This window comes from Tenrec ecaudatus, chromosome 2 (assembly GCF_050624435.1).
Source record: "Tenrec ecaudatus isolate mTenEca1 chromosome 2, mTenEca1.hap1, whole genome shotgun sequence".
In the NCBI taxonomy this organism is placed as follows: Eukaryota; Metazoa; Chordata; class Mammalia; order Afrosoricida; family Tenrecidae; genus Tenrec; species Tenrec ecaudatus.
Window position 1 is genome coordinate 202546358 of NC_134531.1, and position 27670 is coordinate 202574027.

Below are 27670 nucleotides of genomic sequence, written 5' to 3' on the forward strand. Positions count from 1 at the left end.
ACTTGCTTTTCATCAACACAGAATTCCCAACTTGCAACACAGTTCTTGCTCTCTTCTGTTCTCAACACAACCTTCATTTTGAAACCAGCCTCATATGATCGGTGTTTTTGTTTCGGTTCAAGACTATCCATTTCTAATGGGATAAAAATCACAGACTTTGAAAAAGAACTTTCATGGTAATGCTTGCCCCCCACCCTACTGAGAAGTGTTAGCTAGAAGAAAGAGTGGTAGTTGGAGCATCCAGGGAATGCAGGATGTGAATTAACACAGACACCAGAGGGGAGAGACAGAGCACAGCAACAGACACATCCTTACCAGTTCAGCTGCTGGCGTTAAGTGCATCACTCCGTGTGCTTCTGCAAATTGGAGCCGTCCACATCATAGGACGGCTTTCATTGGTTAGATGTGAGTAAACAAAAATTCAGAGCCCTTCAGTGTCAGCTGGGCTTTGAATGAACAGTACAGAAATAGCAATCACCCGCGATGTAACGGGTGCTCCTATTGTTACTTGGTGGGGGGGACCAGCAAGATGTAATACCTCACTGGGGTACGACTGACCCATGTATAAGCAGAACCACAGTTTTGCAGGACATTTTTTTGCGTGAAAAACTCAATTGACAGACGGGTATATACTGTATTTAATAAGGAAAACTGAAGACTTACACGAGGAAAATTATAAGGGTCTATTACAGAAAACCGAAGGCGTCCTTCATCAATGGAAGTATATCCCATGCTACTGGATTGGAACATTCAACACAGTAAAGATTTCAATCTTACACAAAGCACTTTATAAGTTTAACGCTATTCCTATTCAAACACCAACAATCTTCTTCAAAGAATTGGAAAAACTAACCACCAATTTCATATGGAGAAGGAAGAAGGCAGAATTAGCAGATAACTCTTCAAGAAGAAGAACAAAGTCAGAGGACTTGCTTTACTTGATGTTAACATCTACTACACAGCCACTGTGGTCAAAACAACGGGTACCGGCATAATATGACTCAGATCAGGAGAAAAGGACAGAAAGTCCAGAGTGAAACTATCAGCATATAGACACCTGATGTTGATGAGAACCCCCAAAGCCTCAAGTAGAGTTGGATGCCCTCTTTAACAAGTGGTGCTGTGAAGAGTAGATATCCATATGTAGAAAAATAAAACAAGATGTTTACCCAGCTCCGTGCATATCAACTAACTCAAGGTGGATCACGGACCTAGAAGTAAAATCCCAAAGCATCAGGACCATAAATGAAGCAATCGGGACTAACCTAAAATCATTGGCTCAGGGAATACATAGGCTCACCACAATATGGAAAGGTATACACACAGGTGAACTGGAAATCAAGATATGAGATTTAATAAGAATAAAACACCTGTGTGAGTTGAAAGACTTCACCAAGAGGGTAACAAGGCAACCCACAGATGAGAAGAGGTTTTTTAGGAATGCCACATCACACAAAGGGCTTATTAACAAAATATACAATATCCTCCTGGCCTGCAAAAAGAGAAAAAACACTTAACTCCATGAGGAAGTAGGCAAAAAAAACCTGAAATACTTCACTAGGGAGAATTTTATGATCAACAAACACATGAGAAAGTGATCCCGATCATGAGACATTAGATAAATACAAATTAAACAACCACAAAAGACCATGTAACATCCTTGATGTAAGTCAAAATCAGAAAATCAGAGAGCAGTGAATGGTGGAGGGAATGCGATGAAAAAGGGAATCTCCTCCACTGCTGGTGGTCCTGTAGATATGTAGAGTCAATGTGGAAGGCAACCAGCGATATTGAAAGAAAATTTAAATGGAAATACCTTATGATCCAAGTGTCTCTGCCCTGAGTATACAACAGAAGAGGTATGAAATAAAGCACGACCAGTTGTATGCACCACAATATTTGTCGGGCCACAATTCACAATCTCAAAGAGTTGGAAACAAACTAAATTTCCATGGATAGATGAGTGGATTAGTATACCTTTGCACAAACAAACAATGGAGTACTATGCAGTACCAAAAAGCATGACGATCACATGAATCATGTCATTTCATGGGAAGAGTTAATTATGCTAAGCAAGGTAAGCCAATCACAAAAGGACAAGTATAGCATGTCTCCTGAGTTAATTATAATCAGCACAGTAGGTATAGAAGAAAAGATACTTATCTCACAATATACGGGTAGAGACACATGTAGTTAGGTGGAGGTCAGATCAAACACAAGGAGGTACATGTGAATCCAGCATAAAGAAGGAGCTGGGGTAGAAGAAGAAGGGAGAAAAGACGGTGGGGTAGGGGTGGGGGATGACTGAGATAATGGAGGATATGTGGATAAGAGGACACTAATGGTCCCAGGGGGAGAATATTGGTTGGGTCTCCACAGAATAGGCAGGGTGCATATGGAACCCACCAGGGTGCACCAAACCAGGAGGGCAACCTAACCACATGGAGGATTGCAAGAAAAGATTGGGCTACAAGGCCAGCCCAAACCGAGCCAAAATTACCCCCACCCTAGAAGTATGTGCCATAGAGAACAACACTCAGCCTTTAGGTGGGGGAAAGGAGCTGACTTATCAGGCCCACATGGAAGCAAATCAAGAAGGAAAATGAGAAAGGGACAGTTGGCGTAGACTCCATTTGGTACACCAAGATCAGAGGATGATGTCCCTCCACTGAGCTGGTAAGGAACAGGGAGGACGATAGGAGCACCAACAACTCCAGACATGCTGTTCCCTAACTGGAGTTACTGTGACATAGGACAATAATGGGGATACCCACTGGGGACATAATGTGGCCAGAATTCCCCCCACCCCCAGCAGGAAAAACCATGAAGAGAGCATAACATTTCAGCAATTAGAACAAAACCAATCCACAAATCCCTAAAGGTGCAAAAAAATAAATATATATGTATATATGTGTGTGTGTATGTATATATATATATATATATATATATATATATATATATATATATATATATATATATATATATATATATATATATATATACCATATTGAATGAAGGGGGAAGAGCAGAGTGGAAACCCAAGGCTCAAGTGTCGGCCACTGGAGATCCCCTCATAGAGGGGTTTAGGAGAGGAGATGGGGCAGTCAGGTGTGAGGTAGTACCGATGAAGAACACAGCTTTCCCCCAGATCCTGGATGCTTCCTCCCCCCAACTACCATGATCCGAATTCTACCCTGCAGGGCTGGATAGGGCAGAGGTTGTACACTGGTGCATATGGGGGCTGGAGGCACAGGGAATCCAGGGTGGATAATACCTTCAGGACCAAGGGTGTGAGGGGCGATGCTGGGAGAGTGGAGGGTGAGTGGGTTGGAAAGGGGGAACTGATTACAACGATCCACATGTGACCTCCTCCCTGGGAGATGGACGGCAGAGAAAGGGGGGAAGGGAGACTCCGGATAGGGCAAGATATGACAAAATAACAAAGTATAAATTACCAAGGGCACATGAGGGAGGGGAGAGAGGGGAGGGAGGGGACAAAAAAGAGGACCTGATACAAAGGGCTTAAGTGGAGAGCAAAAGCTTTGAGAACGATTGGGGCCGGGAATGTGTGGATGTGCTTTATTCAATTGATGTATGTATATGTATGGATTGTGATAAGAGTTGTGTGAGCCCCTAATAAAATGTTTAAAAATAAAACTAGGAAAAGAATAAAAAGGAAAAACAAAAAGAAATAGACTTTGAGCTAGGAGGGGCAGCCCCTGGAAAACCCCCAGGATCATGAGGGAGATATTCATAAAGGCCAGTTGACAGGCCTTGAACTTTGTATGTTTCTTTTATTTATTCTCTCCTTTTATCAATCTTATGTTTCCTTATTGTTTGGACTAGGACATTGCTGGTTCCCCTACTTATATGAGACAGACATAGGAAGCAAGCTCAAGGAGAAAGCAATGCGGCCAATGATCCTGGAGAGTCTTGAGGGGAGAAGTTGGTAGGAGGGGGTGTGGTGAGCAAACAACTCCATAGACAGGGGGAACACTAGGGAATTAAAATCACCATCAAGGAGGATGCAGAGATCCTGTGAGTATTAGATAAGCTCCAACATAGGTGAGAGGAAGTACTGAGAGGTAGAAGAATGGGAAATGTGATGGTGGGGCTCGAGGAGGCAAAAGGAAACAGAGGAAAGCTGTAGGAAGCAATTTTGAGATAGCGGTTTTAACAGAGGTATGTACATTAATCCATAAAAATAGAGGCATTGGTCTAAGTACATATATTTATAAGGCTGCACATGGACCTCGGGCCTCCGCTCTAACATTCCTCAATATAAGAACACTTTGTTTTAACAAAATGGCATTTTGTGATGCTCACCCCTCCACCCCCCCCGAGATGATCGCTGAAGGCAAAATGGGTGTGTAAGCAGATGTGGTGAAGACCGAAGATTGTGCCCAGCTATTAAAAGATATAGCATCTAGGATCTTAAAGGCTTCAAGTTTAATAAGCTGGCCTCCAACAGTGAAGCAACAAGCCCACATGGAAGAAGAACACTACCCAGTGCGATCATGAGGTGTCACTGGGATCGGTTTTAAAGTCTTCAGAAGAGTCATAACAAACAACAAACAAACCAAAGCACGTTATTGAGAAAGAGGGGCTTGTAGTGGAGACCCAAAGCCCAACTGTAGAGTATGGAACATCCCCGCACAGAGGGGTTTCAGGCACCGGATGAGTCAATCAGAGTGCAGTAGAGCACTGATGGATCATGCAATATGCCTCTGGTAACATGAGGCTTCCTCATCCTGCACTGTCATGACCACAGTGCTGCTTCCCACTGTGGACTGGACCCTTCACAAGAGCACGTACATAGGTATAGGCAAGAGATAAAGCTCATGACACACAGAACCCAGGAACGGAAATACCAAAAGTGTATAGGGAAGATTGGCAGGAAGTGAGGACTGATCTCAATGAATGGTACATAACTACCCCCACCCCCTTCTAGGGGGAACAACAATAGAAAGCAGAGGGGAAGGGAGATAGTGGTCAGTGTGAGATACTGAAATAATAACAATCTATAAACTATCAAGGGGCCATGGGCAGGGGGGAAGAGTGGCTGATACCAAGGGCTCGATAGAATGTAAATATTTAGAAAAGAATGATGGCAATGTATGTACTAATATATCTGATGCATTTGATGCATGAATTTTAAAGAGAGTTGTAAGAGTCCCTAATAAATGATATAAAATAAAAATAAATATAAATTAAATAAAAAAGAAATATGGTCAATGTGCTCCCTAGGGGCATGAATGGCAAGACTTCTACTAATATGCACTGGACATGTTGTCATGAAAGACCAGTTCCTGATGAGGTATGTGCTTGGTAAAGTAGAGGAATAGTGAAAAAGGAGGAAGGTCCTCAAATAGAAGGATTGACAGTGGTTGCAATGATAGGGACAGCTGTGATGGCGGTGCAGAACCAGGAAATATTTCCTTCTGGTGTGCCTAATGCTACTAAGGGGTGGAAATGAATGGATGGCACATGAGAACAATAGGTTGTTCAAGGAGGTCTGCTGGCCTAGTTGGTTTTATCCTGGACCACTAAACACAGGTGAGCAGTTTCCCCAGCCTCTTTAGAGGAGAGAGAGAAACCTTTTAACTCTTATAAAATAGTACATTTTTAGAAACCCAAACAGAACATTTTATCCTGTCCTAGAGTCACACACTGCATCATTCCTGACTTGATGTTAATAAAATATTGTACAGACTCATCTACACACTACCGCTGCTGTAAAATGTTCTGCTTCCATTTACTATGAGCTATTATTTGTATCTCTAGTTTTGTTTGTTAACCATACATAGGTATTGCTGTTCCTTTTCTGTGCCATTCAGTTGTTTCTAACTCAAAATACCACATTTGACCCCAGAACAAAGCAACACCAAGTCCTGCACCATTCTCAAAGTTTTTGTCATGTGTGAACCAATTGTTACAACCATTATGTCAATCCATTTCATTGAATATCATCCTCTTTTTCACTCTCTATTATACCAAGTATGATACACAGCCTTCGTCCAGGCACCTCTGTCTCTCTCCAGAGTATGTTAAGCTTCATGATTAGTTAACTTTGTAGAGACTAGAGTAAGGAAAGGGATGTTATTTTAAATTATTTGATTTTATTCTGTTCATTTTTTAACAGTAACCTACTAGAATATAGAGGATTCATAAAATTAATTCAGTTGATCATAATAATTATTATGATTTAAGTTCTATATTGAGTTTGTCACACAGAATTCTATTCAATAAAGTAATATGTAGAATTGTGGGTAATATTGCTTATTTCAAAAATATGTCAAGTATATTAATACAAAACGATTTATAATATTGGTAATATGGTCTCAGTTTATCTTTTTTCATTTTTGATATTGAATACCAATAGTTCTTTAATGTACTCTTTGGAAAAGGTGTTTGGAAAGAAAATCCAGGTACCACTGCTAGTAGCCTGCAACATTAGACTGGATTCTCACAACAGTATTTTGTAATGTACTCATTCCGAACCTTTTTGAAAGGTTCCTTCACTGCTCCCTATTGCAGTGTTAACTCAAGTGGGCTGCACGAAGCCCCGGTCCTCACTCCATCAACATTCCTCAGCCATAAAATGGGAAATATATTTGAATACATTTGTTCCCCAATATAATTTAGTACTGTCCTTAGAGGAGGCTAGATATCAAAGAAAGTTGATCATTATGCAGATGCTACTGTTGTTGTAAGGTGACATAAAGTTGCACCTGACTCTTAGAGACTATATATGCCATAGAATAAAACACTGACATATAATCTTTAGGTTTGTGCCCATTATTTCATCCACTGTGTTAATCCTTCTCACTGACTTTCTCTTCTTTTTCACTGACCCTCTACTTTTCCAGGCATGATGTCCATCCCAGGAATTGTTCTCCAAAATGTATATGTTGAAGTTTTGTCATCTTTATTCCTAAGGAGCATTCTGATTGTACTTTCAAGATACATCGGTTTTTTTTTTTTTTGGCAATCTGTAGTCCTATCAATATTCTACATCAGTACCATAACTCAAATGCAACAATTCCTATCCAGTTTTCCTGGTGAACGATATACCTTCACAGACACACACACACACACACACACACACACACACTCACACACACACACACACACACACACACACTCACACACACACACACACACTCACACACACACACACACATTAGGAAGTGGAGAAACAGCTATGAGAGGATAAAAGGATCACCATAAGTGTAAGTGAAAAATCTGTATTATTATTTTGTTTTAAATTAATTTGCAGTAGAGAGATTCATAACAAAATTTTGAAATATAGAAATTCAGGAAATAGAGATACACTTAACATTTCATGTTGGCATACATTTTTTCTATTGGTAAAAATTCTTTAAATGATATCTCAACCCAGAAAATTCACATAAATAATTTTATTTTCTGTTCAAATAACTTTGTTCTTACATAGAGGATTGTTTCACATACTCCAAATATACAACGAATACACAAATAATATGAATATAGATATATATATCAAATCAATAAATATAAACAAATCTCAATATAGAGACTACGAAGTATTTTGAAAGAGAATTTCCACATGACTAACTCAGAAAACAATCTCTAAAACTCAAACTCCCTGCCTGTAGAGTCACGTCCATCTCATAGTGACACTGTGAGACAGGGATAACTGTTCTGTGGGTTTTCAAGAGTGCAACGTGGTAACAGGAAGAGAAAACCTCTTTGTTCTTCCAACTGATTCATTAGTCACTGGGAAAATGCAGCATAGACAAATGTAACACCGGTTTCACATCAGAATGTCAACTGTCAGACAGCTGGAATTTAGCTCACTTTCACAGAAAATGTAAGTAAGCACAATGATGAAAAATTACTAATGTGAATCTGCATGTGTGATAAAGATTTAGTATAAATTTAGTATCCCGAGATTAGAATGACTTGTGCATTCTGGGATTAAAACATAGTAAATAAATTGCATCGTTATAAGGTTCAGTGCAGCTTGACTGATTGATACATTTGAATTGCACAAAACAAAATAGAATCTATAATGTTTCCATTTTTTATAATTAGTTAAAACACTGGGAAAATATGCACAGATATCTATATTGAGAATCTAATTTAATCCTTATATAACAGTTATTTTAATAGGAGAAATCCCTGTGTGATTTGTAAGTAGATATTCTTATCCTGAGTGTTACTTCTTTTTCAACTCAAGATTTTATTAGTTCCAGTTTACCAATATCTGAAAAAAAGGAAATAATGACAACTTATAAAACTATGCATAACTTCCCTCAAGTTTTAGGATAAAGCTGCTTAAATGCCCAGTCAGGATACAATAAACAGACATTTTAAAGGTGATTCTTAAAGATATTACTATAGGCGAGTCAATATAGGAATCATAGGTATCAAAATAATTTGTACATTCTAATTATAGCTCTCATTTCTGCCAGCTGTACTAGCTGTCAGAACATTACATTAACAAAAAACGCAAGCTATTTGAATCCTTATTGGTATCTACTCTAGGCATCATCAAAAAATTTTTTACTTTTAATAGACAACTTTGTCAAAAGCATTTGTCCACTAATAGGTTTGTATATGTGTGTTATATCTCTTTATCCCATGAATGCCAATCAGTAATCTGTCTCCCTAGTGTGTACACTAAATATTATTTTATTATTTCCAGTATTAAATTTTGCATTGGAAATGCTGTACTTTAAATCTCCATTGAGAATACTGAAATGAATAGAGTTTCTTGGTAATGTGTTTCTCTCTGTAGTTAACTAAAAATAAAATGTAACTTACAGGAACATACAGCTCAGGCATATTGAAATCTATAGTTATGTTAGACAGGGTTCTCTCAGGAAACAAACCCAGGACACTAATGATACTTATTATATATAAAACTCACTTCCTTGAGAAGCTAATACCCTGGCAGCCCTTCTAGTCCTAATGACAGCCTGGTAGTCCTATGTAGAGCAATTAAGGCTATGCTGGCACCGGCAGAAAACAGCAAATCAGGTTACCAACAGTCAGCCAGATGACAGGGTCTGGCAGACCCTAGTTCAAGCGATGTATACTCCAGTTGCGTGGTGAAGCAGGTCTTGAAGGAACCTCAAATTACACATGCACAGTCCACTGGTTAGGTATCCCACAGGTAGTATAGCTCACAAGTTGAGGGCAGAGAACCAGGTAAGGCCACACATGGTCTGATCATCAAAGAACAAAAGACAAGAAAGACAAGGCTCACTGAGCCATTTACATCTCTGATTTCCAATTAATGTCACCTGTGTTAATATGCCAGATTGGCACAATAAACCTATCTAGCACAATAGAAACATACAATGTGGGCTTAATGAAAAAAATTAAAATTTAAATATACTATCAAATAAATATGATGCAACACAAAGTATAACACTGAAAAAAGATACTTCTATAGAAAGCAACCAACCATCTTGGTAGACAAAAAGAGATTATATAAAAATAAAAAGAATGGCAATAATAAGTATTTCACTTAAAACCTATATAGATGTATACGAATAAAATGCAAACTAAAACAATCCAATAAGTACATTTTGGCTCACAGTTACCAGAAAGAGTTTTTGAGATTGCAGATCATTATGTGAGCAGCTAGTCTTATCATTCAGGTGTGTTTGAACCAACTAGTCTTGTGGTGAGCAGTCTAAGACTTACCAGACGGTACCACCATGTAAGTTGAACAAGAAAATGAAGTTTTGGGTGAGTGAGTCTAAATTAAAGAGAGTTAAACAACTTGAGCAAAAATTACCACAATGTAGAAACAAAGTGAAAATATCAGAAAAATATCAATGAATGCTATATATAGAAATAGTTAACTTACATCATACTTGGATGTGTATATTTTTTAAGTTACCAAAAAAACAGTTAGAGAATTCTGAGTTTTCATCCAAACTTTATCAAACAATTGTAGAAAACATGAGAATGATTTAATGCCCTAGTATTTTTCTTCATGGAAAATACTATTGGATTATTAAAATTGCACTATCTATCCAATATTTAACATATAATAGTTAATATTCACAGAAGTGTCTACTAGTAATAATAATTATTGAATTTAAGCGAAGCTTTCTCCAAGTAATTAAGTACTGTTTATTTATATACTCCCGATATTTCTCAAATAGCAAAATGTCTCAAATTTTTAACTTTATCTGAATGTCAAATTTAAAGCCTATGTTATTGAAATGTTATATCCAGTCAATCGAAGGAGCACACAAACACACAGCAGGAATAAAAAATCTTAGGGGAACTTGGAATATCTAAAAATTATTCTGCCAAAAGCACTCTTGATTTCCTTGTTCCTCAGGCTAAAGATAATCGGGTTCACAAAGGCAGGCACTGAGGAGTAGAACACAGATGTGAGAAAGTTTTGAACAGTTGATACATTTGGGTTGGTGCCCAAAGCATCAAATATCCCAGAGACTAGAAACAATATGACTGTAGCTAGCTGTGGGGAGCAGGTAGACAAGGCTTTGTTTCTGGCTTCCATAGATTTCATCCGGAGCACAGTAGAAAATATGTTAACATAGGAAGTGAACAAGACAACAAAGCAGATTAAGGCAAAAACAGAACTGACTGCAAGAGACACTGTTTCAGAAAACTGCACAGACTGGGATGAAAGGCTCAGTATTTGAGGAATGTCACAGAAAAACTGGTGAATGTCATTGGATTTTGTGAAGGGAAGGCTGAACAAGGTGCCTGTATGGATTGCTGAATACACCAGACCACTGGCCCATGTGCCACCCAAGATTTGTGTGCACTGCCGTGGGGTCATGATGAGCTGATAATGCAGAGGGTGACAAATGGCAACATAGCGGTCATAGGACATGGCCACAAGGAGAAAAAACTCTGTGGATGCAAAAAAGATAAACAGGAAAACTTGAGCCCCACATTCTCTGACAGAAATCACTTTACTGTTCATCAGAGAATTTAAAACCGATTTGGGGACAGTTACTGAAATACAACCAAAATCTAGCAAGGACAAGTTGGCTATAAAGAAGTACATTGGGAAATGAAGGTGCTTGTCTGTTATAATGACAGTAAGAGTTAGAAGATTTCCAGTTATGGATCCCAGATAAATCAGTAGGAAAAGCAGACCTTGCAGGACTTGGAGCTCCCGAGAGCTTGTGATGTCCATGAGGAGGAATTCTGTGATGATGGTGAGGTTGCTCATGTCTGCTAACACTCTCTTTCTCTGGAATTAAATGTTAAAATTATGAAACCAACCAAAATGGATATTCTCAGTGTCCTCATAAAAAATCACAAATCTGACAAAACTTATTCTACTGTTTTTAGATAATTGTTTTTTATGGTAAATCAATAAAAAAGTAACAAATATTAGTAAATAAAAATTGAAGAGTCTCCTTATAGTACACATAAATTAATGTAAATATATCTACTTACATTGACGTTTTGTAATTCATTACAAATCAAAATATAAATCACTAAAATAATAGAGAAGAGCCATATCTGTGCACCACCCTTGAAGTTTTATATTCTCTCTGTCAATATTGTTATCTCTCATAAAATTCACTGATGTAAAGCCCAACCCAGTGGGTTTTTAATCCCTTCATAGAAAAACTACTCTAGAAGATTATTCTTTTTCATATTGGCATACTTTTTCTAAACCCTATGAAGTGATGTGTCTGATGTTCAATGATGGTCAATCTATTTTGCTGTATTCCAGTGTACTAATTATATCTTTAAATCCTCTGGGAAAGCTATGAAATGTATCTTCCAGAAAAGATTGAGGCTTTCAATGGTTCTTTCCTCATATATATAATAACCTATCCATTGAGATTAATTAGAGGTATTTATTTGAATTTTTAGAGATAACATTATAATGGAGTTTTTCTAAAACATGAAAGAGGAAAAATTTCCAAAATAAATTCTAGGTTGAAATTATTATCTCTTGATAATAAGATTCATATTTCTCAGGAAAGGTAGAATAAGTTGTAGAGTTTTATAAACAAAAAAATACTGAATAGACATATTGAAGCATGTGTGTAAGAATGACTTATAAAAAATGATGATTGGTGTACACTCTTCAGTCAAATACACCATCATTATTTGAAACAACTTTGAAGTGATTATTAATGATAAATCACAAGCAATAAACTTGAAAGTTTACAGCAATAGAATGAAAGACATATGTCTATTACTGAATTATATAAAACTACTAAAATAAAATTTAGACCAATCCCTGACTGATGCTTTTGAGAAGGCAGAAAAAGAAGTAGTAAATGGTCTCAAGACTGAGATGGTCATGAGGATTCCCAACGATGTTTCAGTAGATGCTAGATGGTGCCTGGCAATCAGTAAGTAGAGGGCTTGGGGTCACAACGACTTGTCTTCAGACAAGCAGCCATCTGAGTAAAGCACCTACTAAATTCACACACCTACTAAATTCACGTGGAAAAGGCACAGCAGCCTGTGTGATCCAATGATTGTAAATAATAATATCCAAACTTGAAGAAGAGAGTGGCATTAGATTTAATATTGAACCTCTGGTTTCCAGAAGGCCATAGAAGATAGTGGAAGCCAAATTCCATTTTCAGGGTCAGTACATAGATTAAGTTTACAGTGAATCCCCTCTGCCCTGGGTCAGAATAGCCTTGCTATCATGAAGACTGCATTGGGAAGTGGATTCTGGCAGGTACTTTTGTTGTGGTTAGGAACCATTTGGTTGATTCTGACCCATAGTGACATTATTCACAACAGAATGAAACATAGCCTTGATCGTTGCCATCCTCACAATTATTCCTTTACTTGAGCGCATTGTTGCAGACACTGAGTCAATCCATTTCCTTGAGGGCCTTCCATTTTTCATTGCCACCCCTTTTTACCAAACGATGTATTCTCCAATGACTGATCTTTGCTGACAAACTTTTAAGAGTGTGTAAGACACATGCCAACATCCTTTCTCTGAGCAGCACTATGGCAGTGCTCCTTTCCAGGCAGATGTTTGCTCTTTAGCAGTCCATGAGACTTCAATATTCTTTGCCATCACCACAATTAAAATGTATCTTCTTTGATTTTCTTTATTTGGTGTCCAAGTTTCTCATACCAATGTGGTAGTTGAAAATACTATGATTTTGGTCAAGCGCACCTTAGACCTCGAGGTAACATCCTTGCTTTTCAGTACTCCTTATTGCATAAAGCAATCTTATGGAATAGATTTAGCTAATTCAGTGCATTTTTTGGTGACTTGACCACTGCCCTCATGAGCATTGATTATGGATCCAGGCAAGTCAAAATTATGGGAAACTACAAACGCTTCTCTGCTCATAATGGTACATATTGGATTTATGAATGTTTTGATTTTCTTTAAATTGAATTGTAATCTATAGATAATGCTGCAAGCCTGATCTTCATGGCAAATGTAGATAGGTTCAATTCCACAACTTATCATTTATACTTGTTTTTAACCCATTTTGAAGTTCTAATTTTTAATACTTTCTCTTTTCTCTTCCACTGATATTCCCCCCGCCCGCTGTTTATAATATTGGTAGGGCTTTATTTTTTTTAAGATTTTTCTGTATATGAAATCCCATATAGGTAAATCCATAAAGACTGGATTATTTGTTTCTTGGAGGTAGTGCAGGAGAGAACAAGGGAAATTGGCTGCTAATAAAAATGAAAGAAGATGTTGTAAAATTGAGTAAGATCATGATTGTGCAACTCAATATGATTTAACTATAAGATTGAATTGTGTGATATGTGGATTATGTCCCCAAAGACATTTTTTAAGAAGCATAATGCTAATGGGGGTAAATAGAAAAGAAATGAATAGAAACAAGAAGGGATAATAAATCCAGAGAAGATGATCTGACTCAAAAACACATGTGCAAAATGAGAAGAGATGGCTTTAGAAGGAAAATGCATGACTTCAGACAGGGAATGGATAGGTGAGTGAACAGAATGAACAAATGTAATTCTGAAGAGACCTGTGAACACATAGGGTAAAGCAAACATCTTTTGTAAGGTTTATATTCTGAAAATTATCATAAAATGTTAATGAATGTTGGTATTTAAGAATAAAGAAGCTATGTAGCCACAACACTTCAACTCTTACTTATTGTGAATGAGTAAAGCAGGAACCGAGTGCTCTATGGGGCATTTCATCATGGCATCATACACAGTCTTTAAAAGATCTGCCTGCTAGCAAAGAACAAACAAAACACAAGAAAGAAGAGCTTGTAGTTAGTTTTGTCTTTGTCAGTGGTTTGTTGTTGCTGGGGTTTTTTTTGTTGTTGTATATTGATTCTTGGTTTTGCTCTGTCTTGTTTTTGTGCATGTTACTATCTCCACAGGCCTGTCTAAATAAGCTAGACTGGATGAACAATCTGGAGGAGAAATCAACGGGACCAACAGTTCTGGGAGGACATGGCATAGGGAGAAATGGGGTGGGGTGGGGATGGAGGAAGTGGTGTTAACAAACCCAGGGACAAGGGAAAAACAAGTGACCCATATTGGTGGTGAGGTGGGTGTGGGAGGCCTAGTAGGACATGATCAAGGATAATGTAACGAAGACGAATTGCTGAAACCCAGGTGGGGACTGAGCATGATGGTGAATGAGAGGGGGAGGAAAGTCAAGGGAAATAGATGAAAGAGCTGGGTGGCAAAGGCATTTATAGAGGTCTAGATAAAGACATGTACACATGGAAACATATTTATATATTAGGATGGGGAAATATAGGTATGTGCCTATAATTATAGGTTTAGTATTAAGGTAGCAGAAGGATATTGGGCAACCACTCAAGTACTCCCTCAATGCCAGAGTACTTTCTTCTATTAAATTGGTGTTCTATGATGCTCACCTTCCAGACACAACCACTGAAGACAAAGTGGGTGAATAAGCAAATGTGGTGAAGAAAGCTGATGGTGCCCAGCTATAAAAAGACATAGCTTCTGGGGTCTTAAAAGTTTGAGGGTAAACAAGCGGCCATCTAGCTCAAAAGCAACAAAACCCACATGGAAGAACACACCAGCCAGTGTGATTACGAGGTGCAGAAGGGATCAGTTAGCAGGCATCAAAGAAAAAAAAATCATATCATTGTGTGCTCACCTCCATGATAAGGTCGCTGAAAATAAATGGGTGAATACGCAAATGTGGCGAAGAAAACTGATGGTTACTGTTTATCAAAAGATATGGTATCTGGAGTCTCAAAGGCTTAAAGGTAAACAAGCGGCCATCTAGCTCAGAAGCAACAAAGCCCACGTGGAAGAAGCACACCAGCCTGTGCGATCATGAGGTATCGAAGGGATCAGGTATAAGGCATCATCAGAACAAAAAAAAAATCTAATTGTAGTGAGGAGGGGAGTGCAGACTGGAGAATCAAAGCCAATTTGTAGGCCAGTGGAGAGTCCCTTGCAGAGGGGTGTAGGTTAGCCAGTCAAGGTGAGATGTAGCAACGATGAAAAATACAACTTTCCTCTAGTTCCTAAATGCTTTTTCTCCCCCCGGCCCCTCCCCCCACTTCCACTATCATGATCCCAATTCTACCTTGCAAGTCTGGCTAGACCAGAGGACATACACTGGTACAGATAGGAACTGGAAACACATGGAATCTGGGGCAGATGAACCCTTCAGGATCAGTGGTGTGAGTGACGATACTGGGAACGTAGAGAGAGGGTGGGTTGGAAAGAGGGAACCGATTATGAGGATATACATGTGACCTCCTCCCTGGGGGACAGACAACAGAAAAGTGGGTGAGGGGAGGCGTGGGACAGGGTAAGATATGACAAAATAATAATTCATAAATTATCAAGGGCTCATGAGGAGAGGGGACCGGGGAGGGAGGGGAAAAAAGAGGACCTGATACTAGGGGCTTAAGTTGAGAGCAAAAGTTTTGAGAATGATGAGAGCAATGAATGTACAGATGTGCTTTAAACAATTGATAAATGTATGCATTGTGATGAGAGTTGTATGAGCCCCTAATAAAATGATTAGAAAAAAAATATCTTACCCCAGTGAAATTATTCATTGGGAACACGGATTGAATCTTTTGTTTTAAAGAAGAAAAATTTAGGTAGTTTCAACTCACCTTGGAAAGATTTGATACTCTCATTTGCTTATTAATTATGTTTATTAACTTAAGCTTCTTTATCACAATAGGATCCCTGGACAGTTGGGTGCTACGCATTGTGGATCACATGGTCTGCATTTCAAACCCACCTGAAGGTCCACAGAACAAGGTTCATGCTTTCTACTTCTGTAAACCTTCTTGGAAACCCAGGGGCGTTTGCTGGGTGTCTGCATTGCCTCGACATCAGTGGATTTTTTTTTCTGGTTATGACAACAGCTTCTCCTAACATCTCATATATAGTTTTTGTGAAGTTCTTTGTTACACTAAATGTGTAATAATCAATTTAATTGTAATTAATAATTACATTTAATGAATAATTAAATGCACAATACTTTATTAACACCAGTTCTAATAATTAATATGCTCTATTTTACCACTGTAGATTCCAATATTCATTGACATGGCTATATAGTACTCAAAGAAAATCCAAAATTAAATGTTTATTATTGAAATTTCCTCATTGAAATGCCACTGAGAAATGCTCAGGAGAACTGTTTTTTAGGACATGTTACATAGTTCTTTAAGATCTGCTGACAAATCCCCAAAGGGGCAAACCATTCAACTGCAAGTGCCAAGAGGAAGCCATTCTTCTCAAGTTCCCTACAGGAGCAAAAATGGGTGAGCAAACTCAGTCCCTTAATTAAGTGCACAGTAGCAGCCTACTTCTGTTAGCCTCAGGTCAAAGGCACTCTGGGCTACTTAAGAGGGCTAGGAAGCCCAACTTTCCCAATTAAATGCTGAGATGCACTCTATTCCACAAGCCAGCCTCCAACACAAAAACTTTCACTTTTACTTGGTTCTGGTTAGGAAAGCCCAGGAATCTGTTCTATGCTCTGTCTCTTTGTTCTGTTTCTGATGTGTGTGTGTGTTATAGCTGTTTTCAGATGCAGGGCTCACAGGACTTGCTCCACTGCAGGTGCTTCTAGCAATGATATCTGTCCTAGTGCTTCTCAGAGGGCTCATTTTATACACAGCAGAATGTCATTACAGGTTAGCCTATTCACAATTAATCACAGATGAATTCTATCATTATCTGTGCCGCCCACAACCCAACCCCATTCTTACTAATTCCAAGCAGGAAAAGGTAATACTTTCTATTTGTCTTAGTCTGTCAGTTTGTCATAGTGTCGTGGCTTTTGTGTTGCTGTGATGCTAGAAGGCATGTCAATGATATTTTAAATGTCTGCATGGTCACCCAAAGTACACAAGTTTCAGGGCAGCTTCCAGACTAAGAAGAGACAATGATGAAGTTTAAGGGGCTGCAAAAATTTGCTAATTATCAGCACTTGGAATGTGTGAAGTATGAATCTAGGAAAATTGACAATCTTCAAAATGAAATGAAACATATCAAGATGGTTATTCTATTCATTTGGGAACTGAAAAGGACTGGTTTTGGCCAGTTTGAATCAGAAAATCATATGATATAATATGCCAGAGATGACACTGTATAGAGGAATGGACTAGCATTCATTATCAAAAGGATATTGTCTTTTGAAGTACAATGTGGCTTGAAGTACACTGGGGCTTGTGATATGCCTTTCCCCCTCAAGGATATGCAGTCAATACATCCATTATTCAAATGTATGCACCAACCATAGAAACTAGTGATGAACACATTGAAGAATTCTATAGACTTGAATGTGAAATTGATGAAACATGCAATTAAGGCGCATTGATAGTGATTGGCAGTTGGAAGTTCAAATTTGGAAATAGAGAAAATGGTGCAATAGTAGGAAAATTGAAACTTGGTGATAGAAATGAAGGTGGAGGTCACCTGATTGAATTAGGTGTGGTCAAAGATGTCTTCATAGCAACCATCCTTTTTCAACAACACAGTTACTTTCCTAAGCACCTCAGTTGGTCATGATTTATATCTTACCTCTTCTGGTATATGCCCAGTAGAGAGATAGCTGGGTCATAAAGTAGATCAATTTCCTTTGTCTTTCACGAGCAGCCCATCACGTTCCACAGTGGTTGTACATGTCTTCCGGACCAACAGCAGTGGAGATTTCCTATTTCACGACATACCCTTCACCATTTGCTGCTTCCTGATTTTCTGATTTGTGCTAACCTCATTGGTGTTAGATGGTATCTCATGGTTGTTTTAATTTGCATGTCTCTTATAGCTAATGATCAGAAGCACTGTCTCATTGTTTATTGGCCATACAGGTATCCTTGTTATTGAAGCTTCTTTTCATTTCTTTTACCCTCTTCCTTAGGGGTAACTGTTTTCTTCTTTTTGCAGACCAGAAGGATATAGTATATTTTAATTATAAGCCCCTTTGTCTGGTGTGACATTGCTAAAAATCCTCTTCCAGTCTGTGGGTTGCCTTGTTAATCCTCTTGGTGAAGTCTTTCATGTCGCACAGGTATTTTATTCTTATTAAATCCCATTTGTCAATTACAGTTCACCTGTGTGTGTACCCTACCCTTTTACGGTGAGACTATGTATTTCAGTTGGCCAATGATCCTATGCTAGTCTCCATTATGTCAAGGCTGGTTCTGATGGTTTGGTGTTTTACTTCTAGGTCAGTGATCCACCTTGAGTTCATTCTTGTGCATGGGGCAAGGTAAACATCTTGTTTTATAATTCGACATGTGGATATCCTTTTTTCCAGCACCACTTGTTAAAGAGGGCATCCAGCTCTGACTTGATGCTTTTGAGGCCCTTAGCAAAGATCAGTTGTCTATATGCTGATGATTTCACTTCTGGGCTTTCTGTTCTTTTTTACAAGTCTGAATACCTGTCATTATGTCAGTACCATACAATTTTGATCATTGTGGCTGTGTAGAAGGTGTTTCCAGCAGGTGAAGCATATTCTTTGAGTTTTTCTTTTCCTGGAAGACCCTTATCTCCCTTTTCTATCTTAAAGGATAATTTGACAGAGTAGAGGATTCTTGGGAATGCATTTATTTCTTTCAGCTTTTGGAAGATATGGCTCCACACTCTCCTCCCCCTCATGGTTTCTGCTGATATGTTTGAAAATATTCTTACCTGAGCTCCCTTGTCTGTGACCATCTTCCTTTCTCTTGCTCCTTTATTCTTTTGCCTCAAAGTTGGATTATTTAACTATTATATGCCTTGGTGAGTCCTTCTTGTGGTCCTTTATGAGTTCTTGATTCACATTAATTGAGATTAAAAAGTTTGCTTTCAGTAATTCCTTCACTATTAACTGTTGACTTGTTTGTAATGTCCTGCTCTGGTATACCAATTATTCAAATATTGTTTCTCTTCATAGCACTTGTCACTAATCTCAGGTTATCTTCCACTTCTTTTATTAACCTATCTGACTCCTCTTCTCATTTTCTGAGGTCTGCCAATTGTCTTCAAGATCGATGCTATGGTTCTCTGGCACCTCTAGTCTAATCATAAATTCTGTGATATTGTGCATAGCTTCTGCTCCCTCATCCATTAGCGCCTACATTTCCCTTTGATGTGTGGACTTCATCCCCACTATCCTGGACTTCGTCCCCACAATTTTGGACTTCATCTCCTCTATCATTGCAAATGTATTCTGCATTGCTTCCCTCAACTACTGTATTACCCCAAGCAGCCCTCTGAAGATTTTTGTGTGTGGCAGATCCATGTCTGATTCTTCTATTATTAGCATTAACTCTGGTTTTGTGTTTTTCACCTCTGTCTTTTTTGACAGTGATGTGGTTTTCTGCTGCCTTCTTGACCCCTTGGCAGAGGTAGGTGCCATGTTTCTGAGAAGTCAGGGGACCCTCAGCTCTTTCTCTGTGTTACTGATAAGAGTGCTTTTAGGGGTTGCCTCTAGCCTACTATAGAGGTTGGTTCCACTACCATATAGGCAGGATTCCACGGCGATTCATTGGCCAATGGTGGTGAGGAGCTTCTGTGACTAGAGTGGGGCATGGGCCTGTATATGCCACTGGATTTCTTTCAACTGGGCTCTCAGACCACGATTAACAGCCTTTTTTCATTCTTAAATTTTAATTTTTTTTTCCGTTTGCCTAATAGAAGGCAAAGGTTGGGGGAGCATCTCCACCATGGGTGAGGTAGCTGACTGAGGGCAAAAAGGAACCAACTTCCCTGGCGTGGGTGCCCAGGGAGAGCTTCTGCAGGGTGGAGGTGAATGGCACTGGTGGGGGCAGCTGAGTCATCCCCAGGTGGGGAGAACCATGCTGGCATGGGACAGGTTAATGCTTCAGTAGGTGGTGAGAATGGTGGAACTCTTTGTGCAATTAAAAGGTTGAAGGAGAACTGTCAGCAGACATTGGCCACACTAGGGTCTGAGGTTGTGTGGTAACCATGAGCTGTAAAGTCCTTGCACCCAGGTGTCTTCTCCCCTGGGCTCCAGAGTCAGGCTATATGAAGGGTATGTATGCTCTTCTGACCAAAGCTACACTCTCCTCTATTTACCATGTTTCAGTGGAAAGGAAATATTTAACCTCCAAAAATTTAATGGCTATCCTTGTTTGTGGAACTTGGTGTCATTTTTCACCATTTACTATGCACAAGCTGATGTGGAAGAAGTTTCCTAATACTCAAGAAGTTTCCTAATTCTGGTTACAGAAGAAAATAATGCTCTTTTTTTAGTGACTATTGAAATATTTTAAGGAAATGAGATTGAAGTATATTAAGGAAATGTATTAAATGCCTTTGTTATTTAGCTGTACAATATGGGAAAACTAACTTCAATATTTATGGGTTTATTCTTATGTAAATTCAGTCTCAAACTAAATAAGCTAGCACAACTGAATTGTTCTTACTCTGCCCATTTATTTTACTATGTTTCTATCTTTCAGTTCCAGTGGGTTGGTTCTGACTCAGAGTCTCCCTATGCACAACAGAACCAAACTCTTCTCAGTCCTGTGCCATCCTCAGAATATTTCTTACAATTAAGGTCATGGTTGCCGCTACTCTCTCAGACCATCTTATTAAGGGTCTCCCTCTTTTTCACAGCTCCTATGCTTTACCATCACCACTTGAAGAGAGCAAAGGTAATAAAAAAATAGGAAAAACTGAAAAGATCCAGATAGATGTCAGGGTCACTGTGCATCAGAAAAGACTCATGGCAACAAACAACAACACGCTTTCCCAGGGTCTGGTCTCACCTGATAACTTGTCCAAAGGACATGAAACAAAGTCTCTCCATTCTTGCGTCTAAGATCCTGTACTTCTTCAAAGATAGATTTGTTTATTCTTTGGCAGTCCAGAATATTTTCGTTATTCTTCGTAATTCAAATGCAGTACAATTTAAATGCATCAATTCTCCTTTGGTCTTCTTTATGCAATGTTCAACTTTTTTTAATTATGGAAGCAAGGTATTCATTAGAATGGCAGCTGACCCCGAGTAGTTTAAAATCCTGAACAATGCTGTCTGTAAAAATTGTTCAAGATATGTAATGTTTTTCACGTTTCCAGACAAGCCTAACTGTGTCTTTGATTTCTTAATATTCCACCCCTTTTTGTATTCTATTTAATCACATTATGTCCTGAAATCATATATCCAGGAAAAATCTCCTCTTTCCTGTGGATGGATGTTTGTGCAAGTGAGCAGATGTATGTGGGTGTGAGCATGTGCTAATCTTCATTTTTCTGCATCAAATCTTCAACAGGGCGGTCATATTATAAAGCATATAACTATTAAACTAGATTCATACTTTATGTATTTTTTTTCTTGACAGAATCTTCATTTTGCTAAGGATTTCTTTCAAGTAATTTTCTTCTAAGATTTTGACAATTGTAATCCTGAAATTTTGAATGTCTAAATTACCTTTAGTTTACCCTTTTATTTGATTTCTATCTCAAGGGTCTTCCTCTACTGTTAATTTATGATGATCCTCTACTAATCATGATGTTCTTTTCCAGTGATTGGTCTCTCCTAGCAGCATATCTACATATGATAAATAAAATCACTATCCTCCCTTCTAAGAACATTCTACCTATTGTTTTACACTAACCAACTATCTCCAAGATAGATTAGTTTATTCTTCTAGCAGTCCATATGACTTTAAATATTCTTTGTCAAAACCATAATTCAAATGCATCAATTCTGTTGTCCTCCTTATTCATGATCCAGATTTCACATGCATATGAGGAGATTGAAAATGCTATGGATCTGGAGGTCTACTGGTATAGTGGACTACTGCTAAGCCTGCAATTTAAAACCACCAGATGTACAATGGCGGGAAGATTTGGTTCTCTGTTCCTGTAGAGTTATAGTCTAAGAAACTTTACCTTCTAGCCTGCCCCATGTGGTTGCTAGTAGTGAGAATCAACTCAGTGACAGAGGTTTTGTTTTGTGTCAGGCAGACCCTAGTTCTCAAAGAGGATTTTTGTCCTTCAACATTTTCATAGCAGATTTTTCCAATGTAATTAATTGATTGATATCTTTTTTATGGGTTTCATGACTACCACTTACATAAATGTTAGCTGTGGATCCAAGTAAAATGAAATTCTTGATAACATCAGTGTTTTCTGTTTATGGTGAAGCTGTCTATCGGTCCAGTTCTGAAGATATTTGTTTCCTCTACGTGGGGTTGAAATGCATACTACAGACTACAGTTTACACTGTTCATCAGCAAAGGCCTAAATTGCTCTTAACTTTCAACAGGCAAGTGTGCATCATCTGAATATCACAGGTGAATATCACAATGAACCTTGCTCCAAACTTCATGCTGAGATCTTCATAGTGTTCAGGTTCTTAGATTATTTGCTCAGCATACATATTGAATAAGTATGGTGAAAGAAAATCACCCTGAAATTTTTGTTTTTACAACATGAAATAGTCTCTTATTATGTTCAGATAACTGACTCTTAGATTATGTACAGGTTCCACATGAGTATAATTAACCTTTTTTTTAGTTCCCTTCTTTGAAATATTATTCAAAGTTTATTATAATTCACACTGGCTAATATATTTGAATAATCACTAAATCATAAGTAAACATCTTTCTGGTATTATCTGCTCTTAATCAAGATCCATCTAATATCAACAATCGTATTCTTAATTCCATGTCCTCTTTTGAATCAATGTACTCTAGAAAGCATAACTAAATTATATTCAGTTTATAATACTAAATTGTATTGCATGTAAAATTAATGATATTGTTCAATAATTTCTGCATTTCATTTTGTTAGGAATGGGGAAATAGGCATCTCTTCCAATCAGTTATCCATATTTCTGTCATCTAAATGCCTTGACATAGACTAGAAACTGCTTCAGTGATTCAATAGCTTGTTGTAACACTTCAAATTGATATTCCATCAATTTCTGCCTTGATTTACACTAAATTCCTTTAGTGCAGCTTGGAATTCTTTCATTACCAAAGGTTCTCAATCATATTCTGCCCCTTGAAATGGAATAATGTTGATTAATTTTTTGTATCTTTCCCATTTTCTTTTGATGCTTCCTACATTGGACAATATTCTACGCAGAGAGTTCTTAATTTTGCAATACAATACTTGAATGTTTTTTTCATTCTTGCAGATTGAGAAATGCTGAGGATATTCTTCTTCTTTATTGGTTTTCCAAATCCAGGCATTTGGATATTTCATTATAATACTTTACTTTTTCTTCACAAAGTAAATTTTGAAAGTTTCTCTTTAATACACACCCCCCACATACACCCCCACATTTGTTCAATGAGCTTTAGGTATTATATATTCAAGAACAAGTTTCTGACTCTCTGCTAGTATCCAATTTGGTCTTTTCTTTCTTCTTGACTTTGTTTTGCCCCTTTCTTTTTTGGGCGTGATGTACGTGAGGATGTCTCACAGCTAGTCTGGTCTGCAGGCACTAGTGTTCCATGTGTCAAGTATATTCTGGAAATGTTCTCTACAGTGAGGTGGAATATACTCAAGATCTTACGTTGGCTCTTAAGAACTTATGTTAATTTCCTTCAGGTTCAACCTGAACTTCCATGTGAGCAGTTGTTGTTTATTATGGCAATACACACATACACACATGTAAACCTATTTAAATTCAGAAAACTCACTGCCATCAAGTCAATTCTGACTCATGGAGATGCTATAGGACTGAGTAAACAGCTCATGATTATTGTCCACAAAAGAAGAGAGAGAATTTAGTGTTGGAAACCAAACTATTTAGTGTTGGAAACCAAACTTAAAATTTGATTCAGCATAAAATGCAAATTTAATGATAAAAGGAAGGCAATGTAAGCATGTTTTGAATTCAGTATTGTTTACCTTAAATTATGATGCAGTGATATCACATTTTTTAGCATGCTGTTTTTGAAGATGAAAGTCTGACTAATAATAAAGACAATTAAGTTTTACATTTGAATATTTATTTTGGCTTGTGAATTATTTCTGTGTAGAACAATTTACTTATTCTTAATATATTCTACTTATAAAAGTTTTAGATTTAAAGAAAAATATAAGAAAGTATACTTCTTTACATGGATGTTATGCTTTTTGTGTTTTCTCAGAATCATAAAGTTTATAAAGAAAGCATGCACTCTGCAGCTATTTCATACTGGCTTTAGTCACATAGAAAATGTACTGAAATTCTCTCTCTTCCTCTTTCTTAAGCATAATATTCACCTTCTTCTTGCTAAATGATGTCATTCCATTGTGTAAAGCATTGTCATTTTTATTCATGGTTGTTCTCAAAAGATTTGCTGCTTTCCTTAAAACAGTTTTGTTTTATTTTAAGCAGTAAATTAAGCATAACAAAAGACTTAAATAACTGAAGAGGTATAGCCCATGAATTTGAGTCAATAACAAAAATAAGAAGGCAATTATAAATAAGTACAACTGCATGATAAAAAGTTATCATCCTCTCCTGCGTCCAGCCAGCCAACGTGCCGAAAGGGAAGAAGGCCAAGGGCAAGAAGGTGGCCCTGCCGCCGGCTGTCGTGAAGAAGCAGGAGGCAAAGAATGTGGTGAATCCCCTGTTCGAGAAGAGGCCCAAGAACTTCGGCATCGGCCAGGACATCCAGCCCAAGAGGGACCTCACCCGCTTAGTCCGGTGGCAGCACTATATCTGGCTGCAGCGCCAGCGCGCCATCCTGTATAAGGGGCTGAAGGTGCCGCCCGCCATCAACCCGTTCACCCAGGCCTTGGACCGGCAGACAGCCACCAGCTGCTGAAGCTGGCCCACAAGTACCAGCCGGAGACGAAGCAGGAGAAGAAGCAGCGGCTGCTGGCCCGGGGCAAGAAGGCTGCCAGCAAATGGGACGTGCCCACCAAGAGGCAGCCTGTCCTGCGAGCGGAGATCAACACCTTCACCACGCTGGTGGAGAACAAGAAGGCTCAGCTGGTGGTGATCGCGCACGACGTGGACCCCATTGAGCTGGTGGTCTTCCTGTCTGCCCTGTGACGTAAAATGGGGGTCCCCTACTGCATCATCAAGATCAAGGTCCGGCTGGGGCGTCTGGTGCACAGGAAGATCTGCACCACTGTCGCCTTCACAGAGGTGAACTCGGAAGACAAAGGAGCCTTGGCTAAGCTGGTGGAGACCATCAGGACAAACTATAATGACAGGTTTGACGAGATCCGCCGCCACTGGGGTGGCAATGAGCTGGGCCCCAAGTCAGAGGCCCGAATCGCCAAGTTAGAAAAGGCCAAGGCCAAAGAACTTGCCACCAAGCTGGGCTAGCTTGCTCATGGCTGGTTTTTGTACATAATAAAACTAGTCCTTCAGTCTTGAAAAAAAAAATTACTATCATTGTTATTGTAGATCACATAACAAGAAAAATAGCAATGACTTTAAAAACATTGTAATGGTAGAAAACATTTAAGAATTTAAAAAATCTGAACAACGGCAAAAGTGAGGTTACAATTACGGATACTATTTAGATAGAACCCCAAAACCTCATAGGGATATGTTTTTTTTAGCTTTGTTTGTTTTGAAGGCTTATGGTCACTGCTTTGTAGAGTAATTAGACTAACATTATTTTGGAGTTTCTGCTCTACCCCTCTCTACTTGATTAGGAGTGTCAGGGTCTTCAAAAGTGGGAGTGGCAATCCAAGGCTCCACAGTTAGTTTCTATTGTATCAACATAGGACACCAAGAAATAAATAAAAAAAAAAACTGACTTCAAGAACTATGATCTACTTTTCAACAATACTAAGAAAAAGTGGATTATTCTAGACTGTCCTAATATTCTGCATGCTTTGACTCTTGACCAAAAAAGAGGCAATGTGGGCAGAACTTCAAATGTTCTATGGAACCCAGACATACTGGGTGTGTTGAAGCTGCAGCAACCCTTAATTTTTTTGCTCTGAATAGAATGTTTAGATCCTTGAACCTAAAGTTTACCCTAAAGTCTTCTTCAAACTAAAAAATAGTTTAGATGAATTAATAAGAATATTCTCTTAAGTATTGCATTCTTTGAAAAATAATAATATGAAATTGAATAGACAAAATTTCTATCACATAGATGAATTGTTTATAAAGCCAAACTAAGTGAATATCCTAAGCAAATATTAGTGAAACAACATGGGGAGATATCATGAGAATAGTGATATAACCTGAAAATGTAACCGATGTCATGGAAGTGTATAGAAAAATGGACATATAATCTGTTGTGCACATTTTCACCCAAAGTAAAATAAATATCTTAAAGTATAAGCTATTTATGGAGTAACACTGCATATTCTTTTAAAGTTACTGATGCCCAGGTAAGTATGTAAAATGAATCCAACTGGTACCACAATTTTATGTTCTAAAATCAAATGAATAAAGAGAAATAATATTTTGAAACAGAAAGATTATATTCAGCCTTAAAAATGAGTCTTTTAATGTAAACTGCTTCAAGAAAAGCTCATACAAGTTACCTGATTTCAAGTTTGGATTTTTAAAATGAGTTATGTTATTTTGTAAAAGGATAGATAATGTAGAGAAATACATATGGGCAGGGTTCTGTATATTTATTTACTGTAGACATTATTATACTTTTGGATGTAGTAAATACCTAAGAATTATTTGTGGGGTCCAGTCGCACAAATAGGGTTCTGGAAGAAAGGACAGCACACTAACAGAAACAAAAATACACTAAAGCAGGGCGGGGACTGACCTCCAGTCTCTGAAGAAAAGCAGTCTTGAGTTTATTCACGGATGAAGTTACAAAGTGAACATGCCTGTGAGCCTCCAGTGAGAACCTAAACAATCGAAAGGCAATTTGTGAATCTTGCGTCTCCTGAGCTCCCTAGGGGAACCCTTCATGCTCGGTGTTGGGCATTGAAGAGGCAAAAGGAGTAGGCTGAGCAGCGAAAGGGATAAAACAATCTGACTCCTCTTAAAGGTTGGCATCCTTTAGCTGTGTGGCCAGGAACCAGGCGCCAGGGGGAGACAGCTTTGTATTAGCATTTTAATCCAGGGCAATTGTGGAGAAATTGCTCTATGTGAAGACTGTGTCTGGCATTATCCTTATTTCCAGACTGTGGAGGCTTTCCTCTAAACACTAGAGCTGGTCTTCCCTGTGGTCCTGAGTGTAGAGATTAGGCCACGTACACCTCCTTCCAGGTTCTCAGTTTCCTACAATTATTTGCCTATGATATCGAGCATCTGCTGAAAAAAGCTTCTGGGTGGCACAAAATAGTGTACTTA

General features: G+C 38.3%; 1 pseudogene; it reads left to right on the forward strand.

Annotated features, from left to right (window-relative positions):
- The window catches only part of LOC142440435 (large ribosomal subunit protein eL8 pseudogene), a 116119-nt pseudogene extending 90402 nt beyond the window's left edge, over positions 1–25717 (forward strand).
- Positions 25718–27670: the final 1953 nt, after the last annotated feature.